General features: G+C 45.9%; 1 protein-coding gene across 3 annotated transcripts in view; it reads right to left on the bottom strand.

Moving 5' to 3' along the window:
* The window catches only part of SV2B (synaptic vesicle glycoprotein 2B), a 124,107-nt gene extending 101,348 nt beyond the window's left edge, over positions 1–22,759 (bottom strand). For 2 of the 3 annotated variants that reach the window (XM_083184229.1, XM_083184230.1), the window contains exon 1: positions 22,575–22,758. The gene's annotated coding sequence lies outside the window, so the exon portion shown is untranslated. Of the gene's footprint in view, positions 1–22,574 lie in introns of all 3 variants that reach the window. The other variant, XM_083184231.1, reaches the window with a different exon arrangement.
* Between the last annotated feature and the right edge of the window lie 4,179 nt (positions 22,760–26,938).

Below are 26,938 nucleotides of genomic sequence, written 5' to 3'. Positions count from 1 at the left end.
ATGAATGAGTGCAGAGAGCAGGGTGGTCCCCAGTGCCTGAGGGACCTGGCTCTTATCCTAGGCAGGGATGACCTTGTGTTTGTGGCTGATAGCATAGTCCTACAACCTATGAGTGCTGATGATCACAGTCACATACTGCCTCCAATTAACAGACAGCTGTACATTGTTTCTGATTCCCAGCTTACAACCAATGTACATGGTACTGTCAGAGTATGTCTGACTGAGGGCCTGTTTCAGGTTCATGTGTACTTCGAACTGAAATATATATTGCAGGGTAAAAAATAAAGCAGCCAGTATTTACCCTGCACAGAAACAAAATAACTCACCCAAATTGAGGGCATAAATGGTCCTGGAGATGTGGTGGAACTCATTTCACTCTGCCACCTAATTCACCAACTTCTTCTCATAGCTGCCTACCCTCCTGCATTCTGCAGGAGACTCCCTGAAATAGCAGCAATCTCCCTCTCTCCCTCATTATTCTACCAATCTCCCTCATTTCACCTAGCCTACATTAATTACACTGTTACATTTTGGCTAAAAAAGGAATGAGAGATAGATACATTTACACTGAATCATCAGCACCATTTCCCAGCACTTTACCAATATAGTATCTCTTACTAACTGCTTTGGGGCTCATCTACATTTGGATATAAGTCATCTTAAAAGATTCCTCTTATACCCCTTTTCCATCTGAAACCCATGTTAAACACGGGTTTTTGAACACAGATCATACGCGTGTAAGACACGGGTAAAAACACTGTTCACACTGCACATAGACCCGTGTTATACCCGTGTCTGAGCCATTTACACTAAACCCGGGTAAACTTTGAAAAATCCCAAGAATGCCCACAAGACATAGCTTTTTTCCAGTCCAAACCAGTTTGAAGTCACAAAGGGGACAAAGGGGACAAAGGGAAGGGGTGGGGACTTCTTACAGCATTGCAGCAATGGAGTCAGAGAGAGTAGCTGTGTCTATGCTGGGCTTGCAGACATTTTGCAGTATTTTGCTGTACTATTCTGCCATGGACAGCTTGATGAAGCTTATAACACTCTGCTACCTACTGCTGCGCTGGAGGAGGAGGACCCAATTCTTTGCGGAGAGGGAGAGTGCTCGTCGCCATTATTTGAGGAGGAGGAGAGTGCTGTTATCAGCCAGTGTTTCCACCATCCTGAAAATGAGCACTGCACCAACCAGAAGAATGTGGATGAGAGATCGCAGACATGGGGAGGCTTTCATGCAGACAGTTCTAAGTTTCCAGGATGAGCAGTGGATGGCACATTTCAGAATGTCCCGTGCTACATTTTTCTATATTTTGGAACTACTGTCCCCCGCCATCACGAAACAGACCACCAAGTTCAGGAAGCCTATTGAGCCCAGCAGGAGGTTAGCAATTGCTATTTGGTGGTACGCTATCCCTGGAGAGTATAGAACACTCTCTTGTCTATTTGGTGTAGGAATTGGCACAGTGTGCAAGATTGTATACCAAGTCACACGGGCATTGCTGAAAACCCTATACCAGCGCTTTATATCCTTGCCACAAGGACAGCGGCTAGAGGACACTGTCAAGGGATTCAAGAGGCGTCAGATGTAGCAGCACACACCCATGCTTCTAGGTGCCACATTCACAATCTCTTTTCACAGTCTCTCCATATATGGAACTAGACACGCCCTTTGGGTGGAGCATGACACAACCCCTCAATGGGGCACTGTGCAAAATTCTGTTACCAACTATAATCTCCCTGAAACTGGTTTTCAGAAGTAGGCAAGTATGCTTCTTCTCCCCCTATTATGCAGAGCCCGGGCCAGTGGTAGGTTTTTTTTTGGCACCTTCTGCAAACTATAATTTTTTCCGCTATAATTACTGTGCAGAGACAAGGTGGAAGTTAAACTATTAGAGGTGGTGGAACTCAGTCCCCCCCCCCCCCTAAATACACACACACACACTTTAGCCCCTGCCCAAATCTAACTCTCTCTGCACATGTTACATCTGCTCCACTTGCAGGGCACATGGTTTTGTCCACTGACAAACCAAGTGTGCTTTGCAAATTTTATTATTTATTTATTAACAGTTTCTTATATAGCGCATACATATTCCGTAGAGCTGTACAGAACATTCACATCAGACCCTGCCCCAGTGGAGCTTACAATCTGGAGCTTACAATCTATATTCCCTACCACATGTACACGCACACACAGACATACTAGGGTTAATTTGTTAAGTGCCAATTACCCTACCAGTATATTTTTGGATTGTGGGAGGAAACCCACTCAAGTACGGGGAAAATATACAAACTCCGCACAGTTAGGGCCATGGTGGGAATCAAACCCATGACCTTAGTGCTGTGAGGCAGTAATGCTAATCATTACACCATCTGTACTGCTCCATACTGCAAATGAACCTGAATCACCCCCTGAGTGCCAAATTGAGGAAAGCCAGATGGTGGGGGTACTGTCACAGACAGAGCAGGGGATACTGTATTCCTGCCTCTACCACCGAGGTACATGCCTCCTGTTCTCCGAACCATGCAGGACATTGTGCTTGTACCCATCACCCACTGTCTTCCCCTGTCACATTATGCCTCTCCCTGCCTTACATGGTCATCATCTTCCTCTACCTGCCACCTGTGTTGCATATTGTGAACTTAGGTTGGGGTGTAGAAGGTGGGCCCAAATTTAGTTTTTTTTCACCACAACCCACAAGTTCCGCCACTGCTTGTGTTGTGTCAACCTTTTCTCAACCGGATCCCGATTATTTTCTATAATAATATTTAATATCTAATTATATTTGCACAAATCTATTTAAGCATATTTTAAGTATATTTATTTATCATAGGGAGAGTCATTTCTGGTTTGTAAGTGTGAATGATCATGTAACCAAATAATGCAGAGACTAATTTATAGACTACAATCATTTAAATAAATGCAGTCATTTGCTTTAAATCGATATTTGATAGACTTCCAAGAGCAATTAATGATTTCAACACAAGGCACCCTTATGATGGAGGAGCGAGTAGGGCTCTGTAAAGTTGCCATTATTAAGTAATTACTGGCACAGTTCGAGAAAGGGTGTCCTGTCAGAGAATTCTTGTGTACTCGAGGGTGAATTCTCCCAGTGGCTTAGTAGTTAAGGCTTTATTGTAGCTCTTGCATAGTCAGAATGAGAGCTAGAGAACTGGAAAGGTAAAATAATGCAGCATCAAGACTAAAACTGAATGTACAGTAGCTGAATATACGACTGGAACAGCCTGAGGCTAGAGTGAGGAGCAAATCTACCAGTTGTGCATTGAACTGTGTGTACGCTGGACTTGTAGAAGAGTCCTACCACCTATCAGCTCTCATAATATGCAGCTCACAACCGCTATGGCACTGTTGGAGTCTGTGCCAAACTGAGGAAAGCACAAGGTTACAGGAGCCACTATCACCATAGGCAAATCTAGAAATATGGTAATGGGTGGTCCCAGATCAAAATACGTAAGCAGGTTGGACCTTTGCAAGGCCGAAGCCACACTGCAAAAAGGGGGTGTGGCCTCATAAAAAGGAGGCGTGTCATCACAAAAAGGGTCATGGTATTACACATTAGACCACACACCGTAATGCCCATTACACATTTTAGCAAAGTCCGTAATACCCATCACAAATAAAGCCACAAGCCGTAATGCAAATTACACATAACACCACATGCCATTATGACAATTACACATTGAGCCACACATCATGATGGCCATTACATATTATATAACAAATCGTAATGACAATTACATATTTGACACATAAGTGGCGCTCACCTACCTGCTAGGGGGTTCTTGCTTGATCCCAGGGGGCTCCATGCTCGATGCCAGGGGCTTCATGCAAGGGGGCTTCATGCTTGTTGCCAAGGGAGAAAACATGCTTGTTGCCAAAAGGGAGTTGTTAAAGGCTCATTGCAAAGGGGGAGTGGAGATTGCTCATTGCGAAGGGGGAATACATGCTTGTTGCCAAGAGGGAGTGAATTGTTCCTAGCCTAGGGGGAGTAAAATGCTCATTGCAAAAGGGGAGTGAATTTTCTCGTTGGGGGGGGAGGATTGCTTGTTGCCAAGGAGGAGGGGGATTGCTCGTTGCCAGAGGGGAGTGAAATTGCTCGTTGCCAAGGGGGGGTGGGAATTTCTTCCAAGGAGGAGGGAATTGCTCATTGCCAAGGGTGAGGATATTGCTCATTGCCAAGTGGGAGGGTAGTGCTCATTGCCAAGAGTGAGGATATTGCTCATTGCCAAGTGGGAGGGTAGTGCTCATTGCCAAGGGTGAGGATATTGCTCATTGCCAAGAGGGATTGTATTGCTCATTGCCAAGGGGGAAGCAATTGCTCGTTGCCAAGGGAGAGGGTATTGCTCGTTTCCAAGGGGGGGTATTGCTCATTGCTAAGGGGGAGGGAATTGCTCGTTGCCAAGGGGGAGTGAGACCAGACGCACACAATTTATAGAGCTATGACAGCCGGGCAGAAAAGGGCTGTATGCTGCCCGGCTGTATAGTCACTGTCTAACTTCTAAGCAAAGCAGCAGCTCCGTCCCCATCCATATCTTCATTCAATACTCCCGCTGGACAACGAGCCAGGAGCTCGCGGCCGTCAGACAATCAGGAGCGGCATTGGTGGTATCAGTGGTTGCTCCTGATTAGCTGCCGGACCGCAAGCTCTTATTGGCTCGCGGTCCAGAGGGAGCAGTGACACTATTGATGGGGATGGAGCTGCTTGTTTGCTTAGAAGTTAACCAGTGACTATACAGCCAGGCAGCATACAGCCCTTTTCTGCCTGGCTGTCATTTCTTTAAATTGTGTGTGGGCGGCCGGCGGTCTAATGGGTGGTCCGGTGCACCTCCAGAGCACCCCTTAGATTCGCCTATGACTATCACAGAGAAGAAGTCACTGTGTTTCTGCTACCACCAGGGTCAGCCCTGTCTCTTCTGTTCTCTGCTTGTATCCATGTTATCCACTCAGTGGTGTAGCTAGGTGCCACTATGCTTGGAGCAAGGGCATGTCCCCCCCCCCCCCCCCTATCACCCCAATTTGTAGTAAGCGGGCTCTTGCACAGCGAAAAGGGGACGAGGCCTAACATTAAACCACACACCGTAATGCCTATTGCACATTTTAGCAAACTTCATAATACCTTTTACACATAAAGCCACATGCCGTAATGCCAATTACACATAAGGCCACACATGGTGCCCATTACATACTATATAACAAACCATAATGGCCATTACATATTTGACAAATAAGTGCCACTTACATACCCTCCAACATGACCCATTCCATTAGGTACAAAATGCTCTGTTCCTGGAGTTCACTGTCAGTGGCAGTTGCAGAGTTGGGGCTGTAGCACAGTCCAATATTCAAATAGGGGAGCCATACCTAATGCCACTCCAAACATCACTGTCCTGGACTCACTGGCATTTGATGTGACCCCCCCTCTTTGAATTTTGGACTGTGCTGGAACCCCACCTCTGTAACTGCCACTGGCAGGGAGTCCAGGAACAGAGAATTTTGTACCTAATGGAATGGGTCATGTTGGAGGGTATGCACTTACCTACAGTACATGCTCATTGCCAGGGGCTTCATGCTCGATGCTAAGGAGCTCGATGCCAAGGAGCTTGATGCTCACTAAAATAGCTCGTTGCCAAGGGGGACTGAAATTGCTTATTGCCAAGGGGAACTGAAATTGCTCATTGCCAAGGGGTAATGAAATTGCTTGTTGCCAAGTGGTTGGTGAAATCCTGCTACAGCCCACTCTGACAGCTGGGCAGAGAGAGCGGTGCGCTGCCTGGCTGTCCACTGCTATTTTCAAGTCTCCTGCTGTACCGTGAGACAATAGGTGATCGCAGTCCAGCAGCCACCAATGCTGCTCCGGCTCACACAGCTGATATTTTGAGCCATGGCCGGGCGATGCAGTAGTCAGGACACAGGAGACAGCAGGTGGGCAGCAGAGTTTGCGGTGCACAGCTCCGGCACCCTGTGAACTTTCAGCGCCAGTAGCTTGTGCTCTGCCCTCGCTACACCCTGATTCTACTGTCTCTCCCTGTCACCCACTACCTCTCTTTGTCAATGTTTTCCTCTCCCTACCTTACACTATGACCCTCTGCCTCTCCCTGACATTTGTCGTGTGGCATATTGTGAACCTTGGTTGGGTAGAGGAAGGGGGCCAAACTATATTATTGTACCTCAGCCCTGTAATTGACTGCACTTCTCTCTGGACTTGGACCAGCTGTAGTTATAAGATTTCTGTCTAGAACTGACTAAAGAACTTATTCTGGTCCGTTCGCATGGAACAGAATATTTGCAGGGGCTCAGACGGTGGGCGTATGCGCATGCGCAGGGTAATTTCTGCGCATGTGCATATGCCGGGTGTGTGTGGCCACAGCGAACAGGGTGTTCGCCGGGCGCATGCACACAAGTGTGCGGGTGGGGGGCGTGGGGGGGTGAACCAGGCCAGGCCATTTGCATATGGGAATGCCCAGCATTTCATAGGCGTTCCCATGAGAATGGTGGGCGTTCTCATGCAAATGCCCTGATGGTGCGGGGGGGGGGTGGCCAGCTGACATCACTGGATGTCAACTGCCTGCCCACTTCCTCCTGAGCGTCCACGCATATGTAAGTGACTCGAGAGTCAACTTTATATGCCTGCACCTTTACCATCATTCGATGGTCGCCAACCATTGAATGATGTGGGGGGATCCCCCTAGGCTGCGAATGGATGTTGCTGTGTAACATCCATTCACAGGCCCTGCAAGGGAATCGCCCTTGCGAATGGGTGGCAGCCAGGCCACCATTCGCAAGGCGGGGTTTGGTGGACTCGTAAGGCTGCGAATAACCCGCTAAGCTTCTGTCCAAGCTTGAACTAGCTGAACTGTTCAGTTATCAGGCTGAAAGTGACTATGCTTCTTTATTGACCAGCTGTAGTGGCACTGTAAGAAGCAGAGATAACCAGGACAGATTGTGGGACCCATATACCATGATTGCATTTACAATGCGATCTGGGCGGAATATTACCGCCGCAATGCGATTACACCGGCGGGATGTATCAAACTTGAGGGTGCAGGGACAGGGCTCCGAAAGGAGGCCCTCCCTGCGAAGCACTGACCCAGAAGCCGGGGGGTCTACGCATGCGTGGTTATGCGCTGACCCCTGCCGACCCCGATGACCGCACTGCCGCCCGTGTGTAGTCCATAGGCTACAATGGGCTATCGCCATCTCAGAATGGTGATAGCCCAGGGATGCGAAGCAGGGCTGCCCGATGTTGAAACATCAGGCAGCTTCGCATCCCCCATAGAAACCTATGGGGGATGCAGCCGGCGGCAGTGCGGGGGGGATTGCAGCAGGGATCGGAGATTAATGCTGTGGTACCCCTTTGATTAGGGGGTTACTTAATATTTGTGGCTAACCACCGAAAACGGGGGTTTTGGGGATTTAGCTGCAAATATGGTTTGATAAATAGGCACCTGTGTCTCTAGCAGGGTCTTACAATTCACCAATGGGCACCTGTGTCTCTAGAAGAGTCTTATAATTCACCAATGGGGCAGAGAACTGATTACAAGAACTAATAGTTGAATCAGGACTGAGAAACTGGTTACAATTGCTACAAGTGGATAGCAATGCAGAAACAAGATAATTTGGCTGTTTAGGAGCAGGTAAGATAACCTGTAGTTCTCCAATGCAGCAGTACAGAACATCTGGGAACAGCTGACTGAACACAGGTTTCTTGAGTTAATGACCAAAGCTGTATGAACAACTTTGCTCTGGCAGCTTGTGCTTGAACAAGGAAGTCCTTTTATAGGTGCATCTTGTTGTGGATTGGCCGGAGATGCAGAAACGACAGAGTTTTGTCTTTCATTGGGGGAACTCAAAGGAAGATGCCGGTGACTAGAGAATGGAGCTGGGGAGAACTCCGGCATGGGGAACTCAACCTGATAATAAGGATACAGGAGAGAACATGGTCATGGCAGACATCTGTTATAGCAGGAAGCAGCCGAGATAACCAGTAGTGCTGCCTAAGGTAACCAGCAGAGCTCGGACAGGTAAGCAGTGGGCTCTGCATCTGGGGTCTTTCAGGTCGTGACACAGAGAAATAGGTATTTCTGAAGAACAGTTGACACTCATTAGCTTCAAAGAGTATAATGTGAAAGAGTTTTTTTTTTATTCAGAATAAAAATAATTGCATACTTGAATTGAAATGGAGACATGACAGTAGAGAGAGAAAGAGAGATAGATTACAGATGTTAGGTAAGGTTGGGATTAGCACAGGAGAGAGGTTGACTGATTTGAGAAGGTATAGCACTGAAACCAGTGGTCGAAGTGGAAATTTTGAAGTGGGGGTATGGAAAAGCGAAGGCTGTAGTTATGTGTAAAAATAATGCAGCCAGTATTTACCCTGCACAGAAACAAAATAACTCACACAAATCTAACTCTCTCTATACATGTTACATCTGCCCCCCTGCAGTGCACATGATTTTGCCCATTTTGAGAACAAGTTTGTACTGCGATCAGATCTGAATATGGGCCTAAAAATGTATAAGAAAAGTCAGATCCATGCTAAATCTAGTGCATATATGCCTGGCTGAGAGGCACCAAATGAGTGGGTCAGATCAATATTGAAAGCTTTACCTGAGTTATTATGATGGCGCGACCTTTGTACAGAAAGCTATTTTAGGCTGCCTCATAAATTCAGTCCCAGAGTAATAATTGCTACTGGCTACTTTTTAATATCTCCAAGTTCTTTAAAGCTCTTCTTGTAAAACCTAAATAAACAACCAGCCAGGATCTCCCTCTCCTCATCTCCTGGTCTCCGAAGACAAACTGAGGTCAGACTGGTTGGAGTGCCCACCCTGGAAGAATGACAGTTGTTCGGACCCTGAACCCAGGGCCGGCGCTACCCGCTCAGCACCTCCTGCAAAGCAGGTAGGCGCCGGCCCCGAGAGGCGCTCCCCCCTCCACCTTCCACTGACGCTGCTGCTGCCGACTCAAGTGTCACTGTCGCAGCTGTAGGGGGCACCTGGCTCCGTGCACCGCTGCTCTCACTCCTCCACAACGGCCATGTCGTCACCCTCCTGTCTGCACACTATTTCCAACTCAGCACTGCAGCTCCTCAGTCAGGCACGCACGCTACACATTGCAGCCTGCAGAGCGCCGAGCCTAGAACACAGAGGGGGAGCGCCGACATCATCAGAGTGTTCCCCCTCTGTGTCCTAGGCTCGGCGCTCTGCAGGCTGCACTGTGCTGTGTGCGTGCCTGACAGAAGCAGCCTGACTGAGGAGCCCCCGCGCCGAATTTGAAACAGTGTGCAGGCAGGACTGGTGATGCTGTGCCACTGTGAGTACATCACTGTGGCTGTACATCGGGAGAGCAGAGAGCTGTCAGCCTGGCCAGGGGTCAGGACTCTGCTACTTCCTGGAAGCTAGCCCCGCCCACCACTGACTGAGCTCCGTGAGGCCAGCTACAGCTTTGCAGCTCTTCTTCCTGCGGTGAGTGCTGTGTATCCTGGGGGAGTCAGGGGCTGTATATAATTTGTGTGACTGGGTGTAATACAGTGGTGTGTGTGCTGGGGCTGTATATTATGTGTGTATGGCTCTGTAATGTAATACAGTGATCTGTGTGCTGGGGCTGTATATAATGTGTGTGGGGGAAGGGGGGACTCTGATGTGTGTGCTGGGGGCTGTATATAATGTGTGTGGAGGAGGGGGGGACTCTTATGTGTGTGCTGGGGGCTGTATATAATGTGTGTGGGGGAGGGGGCTCTGTAATGTAATACAGTGATCTGTGTGCTGGGGCTGTATATAATGTGTGTGGGGGAGGGGGGGACTCTGATGTGTGTGCTGGGGGCTGTATATAATGTGTGTGGAGGAGGGGGGGACTCTTATGTGTGTGCTGGGGGCTGTATATAATGTGTGTGGGGGAGGGGGGCTCTGTAATGTAATACAGTGATGTGTGTGCTGGGGGCTGTATATAATGTGTGTGGGGGGGGAGGGGGACTCTGATGTGTGTGCTGGGGGCTGTATATAATGTGTGTGGGGGAGGGGGGCTCTGTAATGTAATACAGTGATGTGTATGCTTGGGTCTGTATATAATGTGTGTGGGGGGCTCTGTGTGTAATGTAATTCATTGATGCGTGTACTCAACTAGCTGCGGGGATTTGTATAATGTAATATAATAATGTGAGTATTGAATGTAATATGGGGGTGGATGTATGTAATGTATCATAGTGGTGTGTATACGGGGTGTAATATGGGGGGATGTGTGTTATGTAATGGCAGTGTGTACTTGCTGTAGTATGGGGGGAGGGATCCTCTTGCAACCTGTGGAGAGACTCCCAGGCCAATGCAGAGTTTTCTCTTGCCCAGAAAGCCACATAATTCTACTGGATTAACCCACTGCCATTGCAAATATAGGTCATCTGGATGTTCCAGAGTCCCCACTGCCCTGGCCGGATAGAAAGAGGCCGGGCACTGCAGAGTTAGGAGTAGTGGAGGCCGTGCCTGGAAGCCGTACCCTTATTCTGGCACTGTGCCTGTAGCAGTTCCTCAAACTGCAGCAACAGGTGGGGGTCTCTCAGAGTGGGGATTCCGTGCCCATGAGCTCCCCTCCTCAAGCCAGCTCTGCCAACTGTTCCACCTTTCTAATTTTATTTAGGTGTAAGAAAATCAGCTGAAGAATTCAAATTGGTGCAGCACAGGTCTCCTGGATCCTCAATGGTTATTGGTGTGTGCAGGGTGAGACTGGTCCCTCCAAGGTGAGCAGCCATCTTACTGCATACAGCAGCTGTCTAGGTTCCTCCCTCTTTCTCTCTCAGATTCTCCGCTATCCGCCTCACACTCTCCCTCTATCTTACACTCACACACACTCTCCTCTAACCCTCTCACACTCTCCCTCTATCTCACACCCACACTCTCTCTCACACACTCTCCTCTATCCCTCTCACACTCTCCCTCTATCTCACACTCTCACACACACTCTCCTCTAACCCTCTCACACTCTCCTCCCTCTATCTCACACCCACTGTTTCCCTCTCTTTCACACCGACACACTCGTTCTCAGATTCTCCTCTATCCCTCTCACACTCTCTCCCTCTATCTTACACCCACACTCTTTCTCACACACACAGTGAGGGAGTGTATGTGAGACACACGCTCTCTCCTAATCTCGCACATCCTCTCACACTCCCTCTCTCAATACTTTCTCCCTCCCTCTCACACTCATTCTCTCCCTCACATCCACTCTCTCCCTCTGTCTCACACTCTATCCCTCCCTCTCACACTCTCTCCCTGGCTCCCTCTCCATCACACACACACACACACATATAGGCAGAAAAGTTTTCTTTCAAATGTTTAGTGCAGTGCTACAGTCAGCAACACCCATATCTGACCCAGGCCCAGAGTGTTCCACAGTTTTCTTCTGCCACTGCAGGACACACCCCTTAGTGGCGATAGGTACACCCACAAGTGAAGTTAGACATGCTGGGCGGAGCATGACACACCCTCTCAGCGGCACAACGCATTTTTCGAGCATTCAAAATCTCCCTGAAACTAGTTTTCAAAAGTAGGCAAGTATGGAGTACATGTGTGGAGAAGTGAGAGCAGCAGAGGCAGCAATGGGTATGGTACTCAAAAATAAACAAAATGTATCCCAACAAAAAGGGAGGGGGAAATTGCTAGGTACCTATACACAATGCTGTTGTCATTTTATGAAGCTGATACAGATATTACTGTACCTTTTCAGATTGTCTTTCAAGCAAGAAACTCTAGGTCACTACAATTCAGTAACAGTGGAGGGGGAGATAGCTAGGTACATATATACATACATACATGTTACTGTATCATGATGTATGTAATATATGTGCTGGGTCGATCCCCCAGGGATCGCCAGCGCTGAGAGCATCGGGCGCTGCAGCTGGGAATCACCATAAACATCTATGCACTGTTAAGCCCACCCCCCAGACTACTCATTGCTGGCGATCGCTGGGGTATCGATCCAGCACATACATTACATACATAATTACATGTATGTATATACAGGTATGTGCCTAGCGATCCCTCCCTTCACTGCTTGGTCGGTGCAGCACAAACTGAATTGGAGCATGACACAGGGGTGTTATGTGTATGGGCACTAATCTGGGCATTATGTGTAATCTCTACTCTGGGCATTATGTATATGGGCACTACTCTGTACATTATACAAGTGCGCTACTCTGGGCATTATGTGCATGAGGCACTATGGACATTATGTGTAAGTGTCACTACTTTGTGCATTATGTGTATGTCACTACTTTGGGCATTGTGACAGCGCAACTACGCATTGTGTAAGGGGGCGCTTCTGTGGACATTATGGGAGTTTTTCTGGTTCACTCGCAAAGGCAAATATGGACAAACTGATATCTATATTGCAGTGTAAAAATAAAGCAGCCAGCATTTACCCTGCACAGAAACAATATAACACCCAAATCTAACTCTCTCTGCACTTGTTACATCTGCCCCACCTGCAATGCACATGGTTTTGTCCATTAGACAGTGAATTTGCCTATGCGAGTGAACCAGAATAACCCTCTATGTGTAACCTACACTACTCTGGTCATTATGTGTAAGCGGCATTATGTATAAGTAGCATTACTGTGGGCATTATATGTAAAAGGCACTATTACTGTTGGCATTATATATATTAGGGGCACTACTGTGTTGTAAGGGAAACTAGTGTGTGGTGTGATGTGAATCTGTGACACTACATGCAGTGTAAATTGAATAAGATTATCCTACTGTGTGCCGTAATTTGTAAAAACACTCCATATGTGAACATTACCCCTTTATTTTATCGTGCGAGCCTCAACCATGCACTGTCTATTATAAGGTATGGGAGGGCGCAAATTTATAGTTTGCAGGAGGGCGCCCAACACCCTTGCACCGGCCCTGCCTGAACCTCCAGATACCTCAAAATGCCCGTCCCTCCACTTAGCAGAGAAATACTGGGAATAGCTGCACTGCAGGTGGCAGCAGCAAAAGTGTATTATGCTACTACACCAGTGCATGCTGCACTATTCTACTTACACGCAGCACATTACTATCCCCCCAAAAAATCTTTCGGTGGTTCCTGAAAGCCATTCCCAATTAATTCCCTTTTTACAAGACCTCAGTGTTCCACCCGAAATACTGTATAGCCCTGAGCTTATCACTCTAAAAGGAGCTCTTACTAGGATTCTTGTGTTTCCATTACCAAGTTTTCCATTTGATAACCAGAGGCACCACAACCTTTTTTGGTTGAGGGGACAAGATATAATTAATTGTAAATCCATTTTCAAACGATTCACAACTGCCTTTTGGAGCTGTTTTAGGGGAAATGAGATCTGGGCAGAAAAACAGAAAAATAAAAAAATAAAACCATAGTGAACCATGTAATAATAACACCAGCTTCAGCTTGCAAGTTCACAGGGCTCATTGCGAATTCTGCCTTCTGCCTACTGCACAGCTTTCACATTAGTCCCTGCCCCAGTGGAGCTTACAAACTATATTTCTTACCACATGTACATGCGTGAGTTCTATGGACACAAAAAAGGACATTGGCACCCAGGGCCGTTTCTAGACAATTTAGCTCCCAGGGCAAAGGAATGGAAATGCGCCACCCCCCCCCCCCCCCCCCCCCCCCCCCCCAAAAAAATAGTGAACACGTCATAGAAGAAATTGCGCGCCGAAATAGGGGGCGTGATTTATTTTTAAAAGGGGGTGTGGCTTAATATAAGGGCGTGGTCTAGCAGGAAAACAATTACCTTACATCTCACCTTTGCAACCTGCAGGTCCAGATATTGGTTACCGCAGGAATTGTCATTGTACTGTGATGTCACTGTGTGAAGGCCACACAGTGACAAAAATATAAAGGCCCACACAGTGACCTAGTACGCCTCACAGATCAAGGCCAAACAATGACAGGCTACTTGAATCATTATACACTATTTATCCGTGATTCCAATTACACATGACGCCGCACACCGTGATGACAATTACACATGACGCCGCACACCGTGATGACAATTACACATTACGCCGCACACCGTGATGACAATTACACATGACGCCGCACACCGTGATGACAATTACACATTACGCCGCACACCGTGATGACAATTACACATTACGCCGCACACCGTGATGACAATTACACATTACGCCGCACACCGTGATGACAATTACACATTACGCCGCACACCGTGATGACAATTACACATTACGCCGCACACCGTGATGACAATTACACATTACGCCGCACACTGTGATGACAATTACACATTACGCCGCACACCGTGATGACAATTACACATTACGCCGCACACCGTGATGACAATTACACATTACGCCGCACACCGTGATGACAATTACACATTACGCCGCACACCGTGATGACAATTACACATTACGCTGCACACTGTGATGACAATTACACATTACGCCGCACACTGTGATGACAATTACACATTACGCCGCACACTGTGATGACAATTACACATTACGCCGCACACTGTGATGACAATTACACATTACGCCGCACACTGTGATGACAATTACACATTACGCCGCACACACCATGATGACAATTACACATTATGTCGCACACCGTGATGACAATTACACATTATGTCGCACACCGTGATGACAATTACACATTATGTCGCACACCGTGATGACAATTACACATTATGATGCCCGTTACACCCCACACTGTGATGGCAATTACACAATACTCCCCACACCGTAATGCCTATTACACATTATGCCCCACACGCCGCTGCCGCACAACTCATGCCGTTTACTAATATGCCCCCACAGTGGCATATATGCCCCCACAGTGCCACACATATGCCCATACAGTGCCAGATACGCCCCCCACAGTGCCACATATATATGCCCCCAGTGCCAAATATGCCCCTAGTGCCACAGATATGTCCCCAATGCCACACATATGCCCCCACAGTGACACACATATGCCCATACAGTGCCACATATATATGCCCCCACAGTGCCAGATGTGCCCCCACAGTGCCACACATATGCTCATACAGTGCCACATATATATGCCCCCACAGTGCCAAATATGCCCATAGTGCCACAGATGTGTCCCCAGTGCCACACATATGCCCCCACAGTGCCACACATATGCCCCCACAGTGCCACATATATATGCCCCCACAGTGCCAAATATTCCCATTGTGCCACAGATGTGTCCCCAGTGCCACACATATGCCCCCACAGTGACACATATATTCCCCCACAGTGCCACACATGCCCCCAAAGTGCCAGCAGCACAACTTACTGTCTCTCTGGGTCTCCCCCTCCAGTCCCCCGCTGGTGCTGCTGCTTTCACTGTGTCCCTGAGCCGTCAGCCATTCATATCTCGCGGGCTGGCTCCTGATTGGCTGCCAGCCCGCGAGCTCCTATGATTGGCTGACAGCCTAATGACACAGTGAGTGAGGGGAAGGAGAGCATCGCGCGATGCGCTCCCCTCCCCTCGGAAATCACTCACGCTGGCTGTGCCTGTGCTCTGTTCGGCGCGGAGTTGCGGACAGGGAGAGGGGGAGGAATTCGGAGGCGGCGGCGGGCGGCATTGGGGTGAGCTCAGCTGCCGGCCGGGCGCCCCGGCTGTTTAAAAGGGGTGGACAAGCCGTGCGGCGCCCCGGGCTGCTGCACGGCTTGTCCGCCTGTAGAAACGGCCCTGTTGGCACCTCTCAGATATTTCTTTGGGGGTGAACCACCCCCTCCCCTTCCATGTTCAAGTATCTATGCATTAATAGCAGGAGTGTTTTAAGAGATATGTAGGCCTGTGTACAGCCTCCTCCGTTCAGGCCCCCTCATCTCTCCCAGCCACAGCGCCCACCATGCAGCACAGTAGCTTCTGAGCGCTAGAGGACTCAAACTCTACTGCACATGTGCAGACCTCTGAAAAAATTAAATTTTGGGGGCTTATTCAGTCAGAGCCGGGACTCCAGAGGGGTAAGTATTAAATAATGGGTGCAGTGGGTGCCGGGCCCCTTTGCGGCTCAGGGGCCTGTGTGCACTGCACACATTGCTCCCACTATAAATACACAACTGATTAATAGCTAATTTTAAATAAATGTATTTATTTAGTTACCCAGCAGTTGCCTTCACTATGTTTTGTCATACATATTACATAACTAGCCACCATAGTATTGGCTAATGTTGCCATTTAGAGGCTCTAGAATCAAGCACATTTGCATACACTCCAACTCCTTACTTTGTTACAATATTCGAGTTATGCAAAATTATAATATATATGTACTTTCGGGATAATTGGTTTTGATTGAGTACATTTTATGCAAGCGAGATATGTAGGGCTAAGTGTAATAGTTTCCGAGTTGCCGGAGGTTTAGGATTGTGTGCGAGTATGCCTGGTTTTTTTAGAGCAGCAATCATTTACAAGGCAATAGCAGATTGGATTTGCCTGGTAAATGATTGCTGCTTTAAAAAAAATGGACAGACTTGCACAAAAATCCAAAACCTCCGGCAACTCGGAGGCCATTACATTTAGCCCCAAGAATATTTTCTCTATTAATATGCCTGAATATAACACTATAGTTTTACAGTGTGATCACTTGTTCCATGCAATATTGTACATGTAGAAAGTGCTTGGGTACATATTTAGCTCTCAACATTGCTCACAGTGATATTTATCATCAAAATATAACGGGAAGCGGTCATCTATTAGAATGAACTTAGGTCTACAGTCATTAGGTCGACCCCACTAGGTCGACTGGCTGGAAGGTCGACCTGACTTAAGGTCGACATGGGCCAAGGTCGACATGACTTAAGGTCGAATTTGCATAAAGGTCGACATGAGGAAGGTCAACTGGTCATAAGGTCGACATGGGTTTTTCACTGTTTTTTGAGCCGACATGTGCCGACAGGCGGTATTTCATGCCCTACCATCCACTAGGGTGTGGTGGGAGAATAAAATAGTGTGCCGAGCGCAGCGAGGCACCGGGCCCGAAGCATTGCGAGCGAAGCGAGCGATGCGAGGGTCCGATTCTCATTGCCAACTGTGTCCATGTCGACTGTGTCGACATTCGGATAAAAAAACAGTGAAAAACCCATGTCGACCTTATGACCAGTCGACCTTCCTCATGTTGACCTTTATGCAAATTCGACCTTAAGTCATGTCGACCTTGGCCCATGTCGACCTTAAGTCAGGTCGACCTTCCTGCCAGTCGACCTAGTGGGGTCGACCTAATGACTGTAGACCTAAGTTCATTCTGACAGATGTACCGATTCCAATATAACAATGCATTGTGTATAGACCTGCTATGCCACAGTATTATTACTACAGTATACTATTGTAGCTCTGTACACTGTATAATGAGAATTTATTCACTACTAGATATGGTATGGCTGATCATTTATTATGTATTTATTTATTTAAAGTACACCTCAGCTTTAAGGTGCCCATACACAGTACAATTATTGTATACAATTTGGACTAGATCGCTTCGCATTGCATAGGATATGCAATGCAATGAGATGAGATCTAGTACAAAAAGTATGTGCAGCACATGTTTTGAGCTGCGCGATGAGATGTGTGATGGGAGTGCGCATCTCATCGCACCCTGCAATTGTACCGTGTATGGGCACCTGATTATCATTTACTATGATGTTTATTTTTATCTTATATTGTAACAATAAAACATTTAAACCAGAAATAGAACATGAATGCTGTTTGCATGGAATATCAAGGTGCTATGGCAATGAGGTTGTGATTGAAAACTACAAATACCCTCTGACATTACCAAGACCTTGTTAAATATGCTATTAGATGTTCTCTGCATGGATGTCGGGTGACATCCCGACAGTCATGATTCTGACGGTCAGTATACCAACATTGGAATCCCTACTGTTAAATGCCCGGTAGTCAGGATCTCAACCTACAAAGGCTATTCTCCCTCGTGGGGTTCCACTGTCCTGCTATTTGGAGGGGGCAGGTGAGGGAACAGGAGTACACCGCTTCTCTCTGCAGAGCAACCGGTGATAGCTGAAGAGCAGGGAGGAAGAGAAAGAGTGCAGTGAGGGAGCCGGGGGCTGCCCAGCTGCTAAGGGAGCGCTGGGCACTGCTCTGAAAATTACAGAAACAGGGGTTGAGGCACTAAGCCACGCCCCATCTACCTGAGGCCACGCCTACCCTCCTGTTAGCACCATCCTCTTTTCATAATGACAAAAGTTGCGAGCTATGGGGACAGGATTGTGTATAGTATTCATAATGATGTTACTGCTACACATTTACTACGTCAGAAAGCATGGACACTGCTACACACATATCCATGCTGCAAGAGCAGTCCAATATAAGAACAATGTAGTTTAGAATACATTCTTATGTATGTTACTGGCAACATATGCAACAACAAACATGCTGTGTTCATTTCTGACTGGCTTAATTCTAGGGATGTGCACCGGCCACTTTTCGCGTTTTGGGTTCTGATTACCTTCAGTTTTTAGGTTCTACTGGTTTTTGCCAAAACACCCCCTCAAAGTTTTGGGTTCTGATTTAAAAAAAAAAAAAAAGCATAAAAAACACTAAAATCACAGAGCATTGATCTCCACTCATTTCCAGTATATTCTGAACACCTCACAATATTGTTTTTAGGCCAAAAGGTTTCACAGTAGTAGTTAGATAACTATGATAAGCGACACAAGTGGGCGGCACAAACACTAGACCAGTGGTTCCCAACCGTGGTCCTCAAGTACCCCCAACAGTGCATGTTTTCCAGGTCTCCATACAGAATCACAGGTGCTATAATTAGCTCCACCTGTGGATGTTTTCAAATGTGCCTGAATAATGAGTGCACCTGCCAGGTGACCTGGAAAATGTGCACTGTTGGGGGTACTTGAGGACCAGGGTTGGGAACCACTGCACTAGACTGATACAGCACAGTTAATAGCACCCCTGGACTAATACGGCACACTTAGCATCACCCCTGGACTAATACAGCACACTTGGCAGCACCCCATGAATTATACGGCAGACTTGGCTCACCCCAGGAATTATTTGGCAGACTTGGCTCACCCCTGGACTGATATGGCACACTTAGAATCACCCCTGGACTGATATGGCGCACTTAGCATCACCCCTGGACTGATACGGCACACTTAGCATCACCCCTGGACTAATACAGCACACTTGGCAGCACCCCATGAATTATACGGCATACTTGGCTTACCCCAGGAATTATACAGCACAGATGGTGGCACCCCTGACCTGATACAGCACACATGGTATTATACGGCACAGATGGCGGAACCCATGGACTGACACAGCACACATGGAATTATACGGCACACATAGTGACACTCCTGTCACTAAAAGAGTTATTATTTTAATAAAAAAATGGCAGCACCCCTGGATTGATACAGCAGACTTAGCAGCACCCCATAAATTATACAGCACACTTGGCTGTATACACAAAGCAGGTCTGCGACTATTTTGAAGGCTCCTGCTGGACCACAAGCTAATGGGAGCTCTCGGTCTGCTAGCCAATCAGGAGCGGCAGTGGTGGCTCCTGATTACCTGCCAGACTGTGAGCTCCTATCTGCTTACGGTCCAGCAGGAGAGTTCAAAATAGTCACAGACCTGCTTTTTGTATACAGCTGGGCAGCGTACAGGTCTCCACACGGCTGTCATGCCTTTACCTTGTGTGCTGCTGGCGGCTGTCTAAATTACAAGGAGTGACAACATCTCACTCCCCCTTAGTAACGAGAAATGTACTCCCCCTTGGCAACGAGTAATTCACTCTCCCTTGGCAACCAGCATGTATTCCCCCTTGGGAACCAACATGAAGCCCACTTGGCATCCAGCATGAAGCGCTGGCATCAGGCAAAAACCACCCTAGCAATAAGCATGTAGGTAAGTGGCATTTATGTGTCAAATATGTAATGGCCATCATGATGTGTGGTATAATGTGTAACAGGCATCATGGTGTGTAGCACAATGTGTAATAGGCATAACGGTGTGTGGCCTTATGTGTAACTGGCATTATGGCATGTGGATTTATGTGTAATGGGCATTAGCATTACGGTGCGTGACATACATATGGAGCCACTCATTAGAGCGGCTCCTGGCAATTTGCCATTCTCTATCCAGCCGCCGGAGTCCGACAGAATGGAGCTCGCACATCCCATTTTCCAGAGAAGCCCTGTAGTCCTCTGCTTATCTCCCAGCTTACTGCCTGCTCTGACCCCACTCCCTGCCCATCTCCCTGATGCGGAGATGGGCAGGGAAGCCTTCTGTACCCGCTCCCCGCCACCTTACTGAGGGGAACGCGCAGGTGAGTGGGACGCTTACGTGTCCCCGTCTGCCGGCCTGCACATTGCCGTCAGCACTCGCCAGCTACGGGGATCTGCAGAGCGTTCACCAAGGCTGAGGGCATCTCCATCTGTAATATGTATAGGCATTACAGCTTGTGGAGTACTGTGTAACAGGCATTACAGCATGTGGTATACTGTGTAACGGGCAATACGGCATGTGGAATAAGAATATGTACCATAATCTCGTTTTGTGTAACAGACCTCTTTTATTGTTCTTTACGAGTATTTAATGCATGAATTATTAACCTACCTATCTGTACAGTAGGAGCCCATCTCATCTACCTTCCTTAGGCCATGGCTCACCGTGTCTCACCATGGCTATCCTATTGTTCTCAGCTGCAATACAATACATAGAACAATAGAGTAGGGGATTAGCAGAGTAATCCAATTACTCACTTAATCCTATTATAGAGTTAGATGGCAGTGGCTCCCACTGTATATCTTTTGGTATACCAAAAATGGTCATTAGGACATAGAAGCTGTTGTTAATTTATTTGAATCCCACCAATGGCCATTACTATTTTTTCAGCATGATTGCAGCATGAGTAAAGACATGCTTCTGCAGAGTCCTGTGGTGATTTGAACACAAGCCACATTACAATATCTTCTCTGTACAGACCTGTGTAATGCCCCACAAGATTAGCTTTTGTACTGTAGGTTCAATTTAAAAATAATTTTCTTCGAAAGCTGATTTCTAGACAGTTGCCATATGTAAGGTTCTGTCTAACATTCAGCTCTGTGCAAGTAGGAGAATTGTGGTGCTAAGTGGTTAGATGGGTTTATTTTCTTAAAACAAACACAATTACTAAATTATATATTAATATTAAATTCATTTTTATAAAATAGTTTTGCATATAATTTCCTTGCAAGTAGCTTGTGATATATTGTTTTATTTATATTTAAAATGTATTGCCCTCTCCAAGGATCTGGGGCTAAATTTTGATGGTTCTATTGAAGAGGGGAAGTTGCCCATATCAACCAATCGGAGTCTACGTCTTATTTATTTAGCACCGCTAGAAGATAATAGCTAGAATTTGATTGGTTGCTATGGGCATCATTCCATTTCTAATACAACCCCCATCTTATATTTACTCCTAGGTTCTAAAACGTAAATTCCCCAAAAATGTATTCTTTCGCAATGTATAATTTTGAAAGCTGTTTGGGGACCCCCTTCCCTGCCAGTATTTTTAGACTGCATATTATTATTATTCATATAGTGGTTGAAGATAGGGCGCCACATGTACTAAGCTCGAAAGTAATAAAAAGGAGAGTGATAAACCACCAGCCAATCAGCTCCTATCTGACAGCCGTGACCCTGGACCGTTTTCATTTTGCTGACAGCATATCGCATATCTGAAGGCGAGATTCAATGTCCCTCTTGGCGATCTGCTAAAAGGGGGCGTGTCCGCTGAAACGGCTGTGGATTGTGGGGATTCGGCAGTGATCGTGACAGTTCACGGCCGTAAACGACAAAACTTTCAAAGTCGGGCCGATTATGTCGATCTGCCTCTTCAATGCTGCCGTCGGGAATTAAATACCCCCCCCGTGTTTAAAAAATGACATGTAGGTGCTGATTGGTTGGTGGTTAATCACTATCCATTTTAGCACTTTTCAAGGCTTAGTACATCTCGCCCTATATACTGTTGATAGAAAATTCTTTTTGTTTAAATGCACAGACGACACTGACATATGTCATCTCCAGAAATATAAATACAAGTATATGGTGCTCCTTCAGTACATACACAAAACTTGCTCGATAAGAATGACAAAAGTTCTATGCATTCAAGCAACACCACAGCCACAGCTGAGCATATATGTAATATTACATTACATATCAAATGATATTTCTGTTTCTTATTACATTGATGCTGGATAAATGATGATATGACAGTGATTTGTTCCGGATTGATCAGTATATACACAAAACCTACGTTTTAATAACAAGGTCACCTTTACACATTTCTCTACACACAAGCTAAATATTGCTTTTCTCTCACACAAGAGATGGAAACCTTCTGACACCACCTCCAGTTCTATTATACAATACCTAATGTGTCTCGCATTGCACAGGAATAGACATGGATAATGAGGAGGCACTAAATTCTGCACATATTAACATGATGAGTGAGTCATCAAACAGCTCCCATCCAACGCCAGCAAGAACGGCCTGGCAGGTTACAGTGATGAGGCAGAAAATAAAGAGGTCTTACCTGTGACCTGAAGTTGCGTACAGTTGTAGTGTGCTCATTTCATGCAATGTTGTGTGCTGAATTAGGATCTCCTGTTTTCCAGTGATGCAGACCTGCCTAGTAGAGCATGCTAATGATGCACCAGAGGGAAACCCAGTGGAAGCAGAACAGGACCATATGTCAGCCTATAGCATCACCGCCTCCACACTGACAGAAAGGGAGCTCGACAGATGAGAGGAAGCAGCGAGGGAGAGGAAACAGGCTGATGAAAACAGCCAAAAGACAGAAATATATATATATATATATATATATATAGCAAGATATGTTGTTACTGAAGCAAAATAACAAAGGTTTGAGGGTTCTTTTTAATCTTGCAGACAATGAGAGGAAAAGTTATACTGAAATATGGCTATGTGGCTCTCTCCTCCTCACATCTGCTTGGTAAACCGTGACTGTCAGGTTTTACATCTTGTACATGAACCTATTGCTCCTCAAAACTTAATTTATGTCTTAACGATATGCATGATAATATTGTTAACGATATTTTCTTGAATATGGTCTAGTGTCCACGCACTATATTGTTACCGATGGGCAATCCCGTGGGTTGCTAACGACTCCCTTGATTACATTTTTTACTATATCATAAAAGACTGAATGCTCTGAGTGGGAGCCGGGTGACCTCACTTAACAATATAGTTTATGATGTCATTCAGTGTGTTTGTGCAGGATCGTTTGAGCGATATCGTTAATGATATTGCTCATGGAGGAATCATATCTCGTGTAAGGGGAGGAACCCAATGATGTGTAGCAGCACCCCTGTGACGGTGTAGTGCAATGTCGTACCTGGTTGTGGATGTGACTGCTTCGGCAGCTTCGGAATACTTCTGGAGAACCTGCGGCAGGGAATGACACACCCCAGGGAAGACCCACAAAAGGACAACTACCACCGTTAGCAGCGACAAGGATTTACTTAACGACACTGGGATTGGTCGCTGCAATACTTCAGTAAATATTTGTAAATAACAACAAATTCTTGGCAGGCAGGCAATCATGGTAAAGCATGTAATGAAACGGTAATCACTTTAAACTAATAGTACTATTATATCGCTTTCACACTGCCAAAACGTTTCAAAAACCGGTATTTTTAAACGGTATTTAAAACCGGCCTGAGCCTTCACATTGCAGTAGATTACAATTTTAAATACCGTTTAACCAGTCAACCCATTTAATCCCTTGAACAAGTTTCAAGGCAGAATGCAGGGGACAGCCTATCACAGGACTGTAGTCTGTTGTTTTTACTAAATACCGTTTCAGAGCCATTCACACTGCATAAAAAACGGCTCTGAAACGTGTAGGTTTTAAACGTTTTGAAATACTGGTTATCTTTAACCGGTAAATCAACTCTGGCGCTTTCCCAGTGCAGCCCTAAACATTTTGAAATGTGAAAAAAAAAACGGCAATATACCGTTTAACAAGTGCGGTGTGAAAGGGGTATTATAGGATACATTATTATTTTGTACAATTTTTTTTGTGTAAGATATACAAACACATTATTTGGCATTGTCTACACTTATTGTAGAGATTTAGTAGAAGACATTACCAAAATATTCATGATATGACATCATAATGTCACACACAAGTCATTCGTCTTCACAGGAGGTAGGGCTTTTTGCCCCTTAATAAATAGTATCTACAGTTGTCTTATAGGAATATTGTGTGGGCAGAAGGAAACTGTTATAATAGGAAACAGTGATGTGAATATGTGCAATGCACCCACATCTAGAAAGCACGTGTCACGGTTGCATTGGCATACTTGTGTGAGCTTACAAACTATTCATCTGTTAATTTGCTGCCTCTGATTAGGTGATAATAGATGTAACTTGGGAGGCCGGGCCGTCACTTGCCCTGATGACACCCAGTGCCGTACTCAGACAACTGTGCACCAGTGCTGGATTTAAGTGTCAGGCCACTCCTAGGCACAACATTTAGGAATCACCCCCTAAGTTTGGGCCTTATTCTAGTTCACTCTTTCTGACAAAATCCTTCTTAGATGGACAAAACCGTGGGGCAGATGTTACTTGTGCAGAGAGAATTAGATTTGGGTGGGATTTTACTTCAAAGTGAGATCTATATTACAGTGTAAAAATAAAGCAGTCAGTATTTTCCCTGCACAGAAACAAAAATACTCACCAAATCTAATTCTCTCTGCACATGTTACATCTGCCCCCCTGCAGTGCACATGGTTTTGTCCATCTAAGAAGGATTTTGTCAGAAAGAGTGAACTAGAATAAGGCCCTTTGTGTGGCTATGCTCATGTCATATTTGGAGATTTTTCTCAGAGGTCCGTGTCACCTGCTACTGTCCCAGCTTAGGTTTACTCATAATACATAATTCAGAGTTCATTGATTTTGAGCAATGAAGACTAACATAGTGTCAGATGTAAGCCATTCATTTTTTATATTCTTAGGTTTGATTGATGTTAATTATTCAGGCAGGAAGGTCTGAGGCTCATACCGGAATGCTTCCAGTGTTGCTATATAATGGTGTATACAATACTCACAGTTTCCTGCACATACTTAAAAACATTACAAGAACAGCAGGTACTTTTGATAGCGTTGATAGAGTATTCACAAAAGGTAATAAAACCACTTCTATAGTTTGTGAAAATATTAGCCTTTAATTATTGACTGTGTCCTGGGGAATTTGTGGGTCTGTTAAGGAAGAAAACACAACGTGAACAGCTGTAGTCAAATTAATAAGTTTATATAGCAGAATGACATTACATCAAAGTGGCATACAGCAATGCACTTACACGTAATAGGTCATGAGCGCTCAGTCTGCTGATGCCCCGACCATGAGTAACTGTGACATTGATATACACATTACAGAACCCCACTCCACCCGAGCCTTGAACCAATCAGAGACTTCACTTCTGCACGTAGACAGTTCTGGACAGTTCTTCTTATCGGTACCATCTGTAGCCATCTCACGCGAGTGGTGGGGTCCAAGTCAACAAGTTCGTCAGCAATTCTGTGATGACTTGGCGAATGCAGTGTACAAGTTCTTTGTTATCAGATTTCTAGTCACGAACAAGCATTTCTTTTATTCTGCCTTAAGCATCAAAATGATATTAAACAGAGCAATATGCTGGAAATTGCTTAATTTCCTTAACAACTTCACCCTTTTAATAATTTTATTATCACACATATATTCCTCAGCTAACTAATGCCTTCCTATTCAGAAATGACCCCCCAGACAGCCCCTATATCATAGAGTATACAGATAAGCCGCATAGACGTAGAGATGCCAGATGTGGTCTTGCATCTATTGAGGGCTGCCATTCGGTTGCCATTTCATCTAAGCATCCTCACATTTTTATTGAATTTAAGAGATTTCACACACACGCACACTATCTAACTATATGAACAACAGCAGCCAGAGATGCACTAGGGCACAGAGACCACTCGATGAATTCGCTTGGAATCAGAATGACTGACTCGTCGAAATCACTTCTCGGATGAAACCTTCTCGGGGGGTGGTGTCCAAACTGTCGAAGTGCACCTGTGGGACCCTCTTTCAGAGATGATGTCTTCCACCCAAATCTTTCAACAGCTGAGGGGTCTCCCAGAAGAGATGGGCAGTTGGGCTGAGCCGGCAGACGGTCATCTCTGTGGCTGTTGTCACTCTTCCTATTTAATGAGCGGATCCACGTTTTTCCTGCTAGAAGAGATACAACACATTAGCAATTTCCAGGCAATTAAAAAGAACACGATTAATCCTATCACTACCACTATGGGTTTTATCAGGTCTGACAATAGATTATTAAGCCATGCACCAACGGACCCAAACCAAGAGAAGGGATTCCATCCCTCCTTGGATATATCTCTAGCTTTCTTCTGCAATTCCTTCACTTTATTCATGTGTGCTTCTATGGGGTCATGTGAGTCCTCAATCCAAGTACAACATTCTTCCCCTATGACAGCACAAGTTCCTCCCTCTATGGCTAGTAAGTAATCAAGAGCCATTCTATTTTGTAGGGTCACCTTCCTAATTTGTGCCATCTCTTCATTAATAGCATGGATAGCACTTGTGGTTTTATTAATGATCCCATCCATAATACTTGCATATTTATTTAATTTGTTTGCTAATTCAATTCCCCAGCCTGTCCAGGCAGGGAACCACATCCAGGCTTTATCTGATGCAGTAAACAAATCTCTCTTGCGCCTAGTCTCGCTAGGGTCTGTCTCTACCATGTTAGTGAAAGAGATATTTGCACGTCGTCTTATGGCTGGTACAACTCTTCCTATAGTGCAGTTACCCCATGCTCCCATAGGAAGCCATGAGTAGGCTCTGTTACCACATATATAATACAGCCCTTGCTTTAG

This window comes from Crinia signifera, chromosome 4 (assembly GCF_055691185.1).
Source record: "Crinia signifera chromosome 4, ASM5569118v1, whole genome shotgun sequence".
Classification (NCBI taxonomy): Eukaryota; Metazoa; Chordata; class Amphibia; order Anura; family Myobatrachidae; genus Crinia; species Crinia signifera.
Note: the sequence above shows the minus strand (reverse complement) of the source record. Positions and strands in the feature narration are given on the sequence as shown.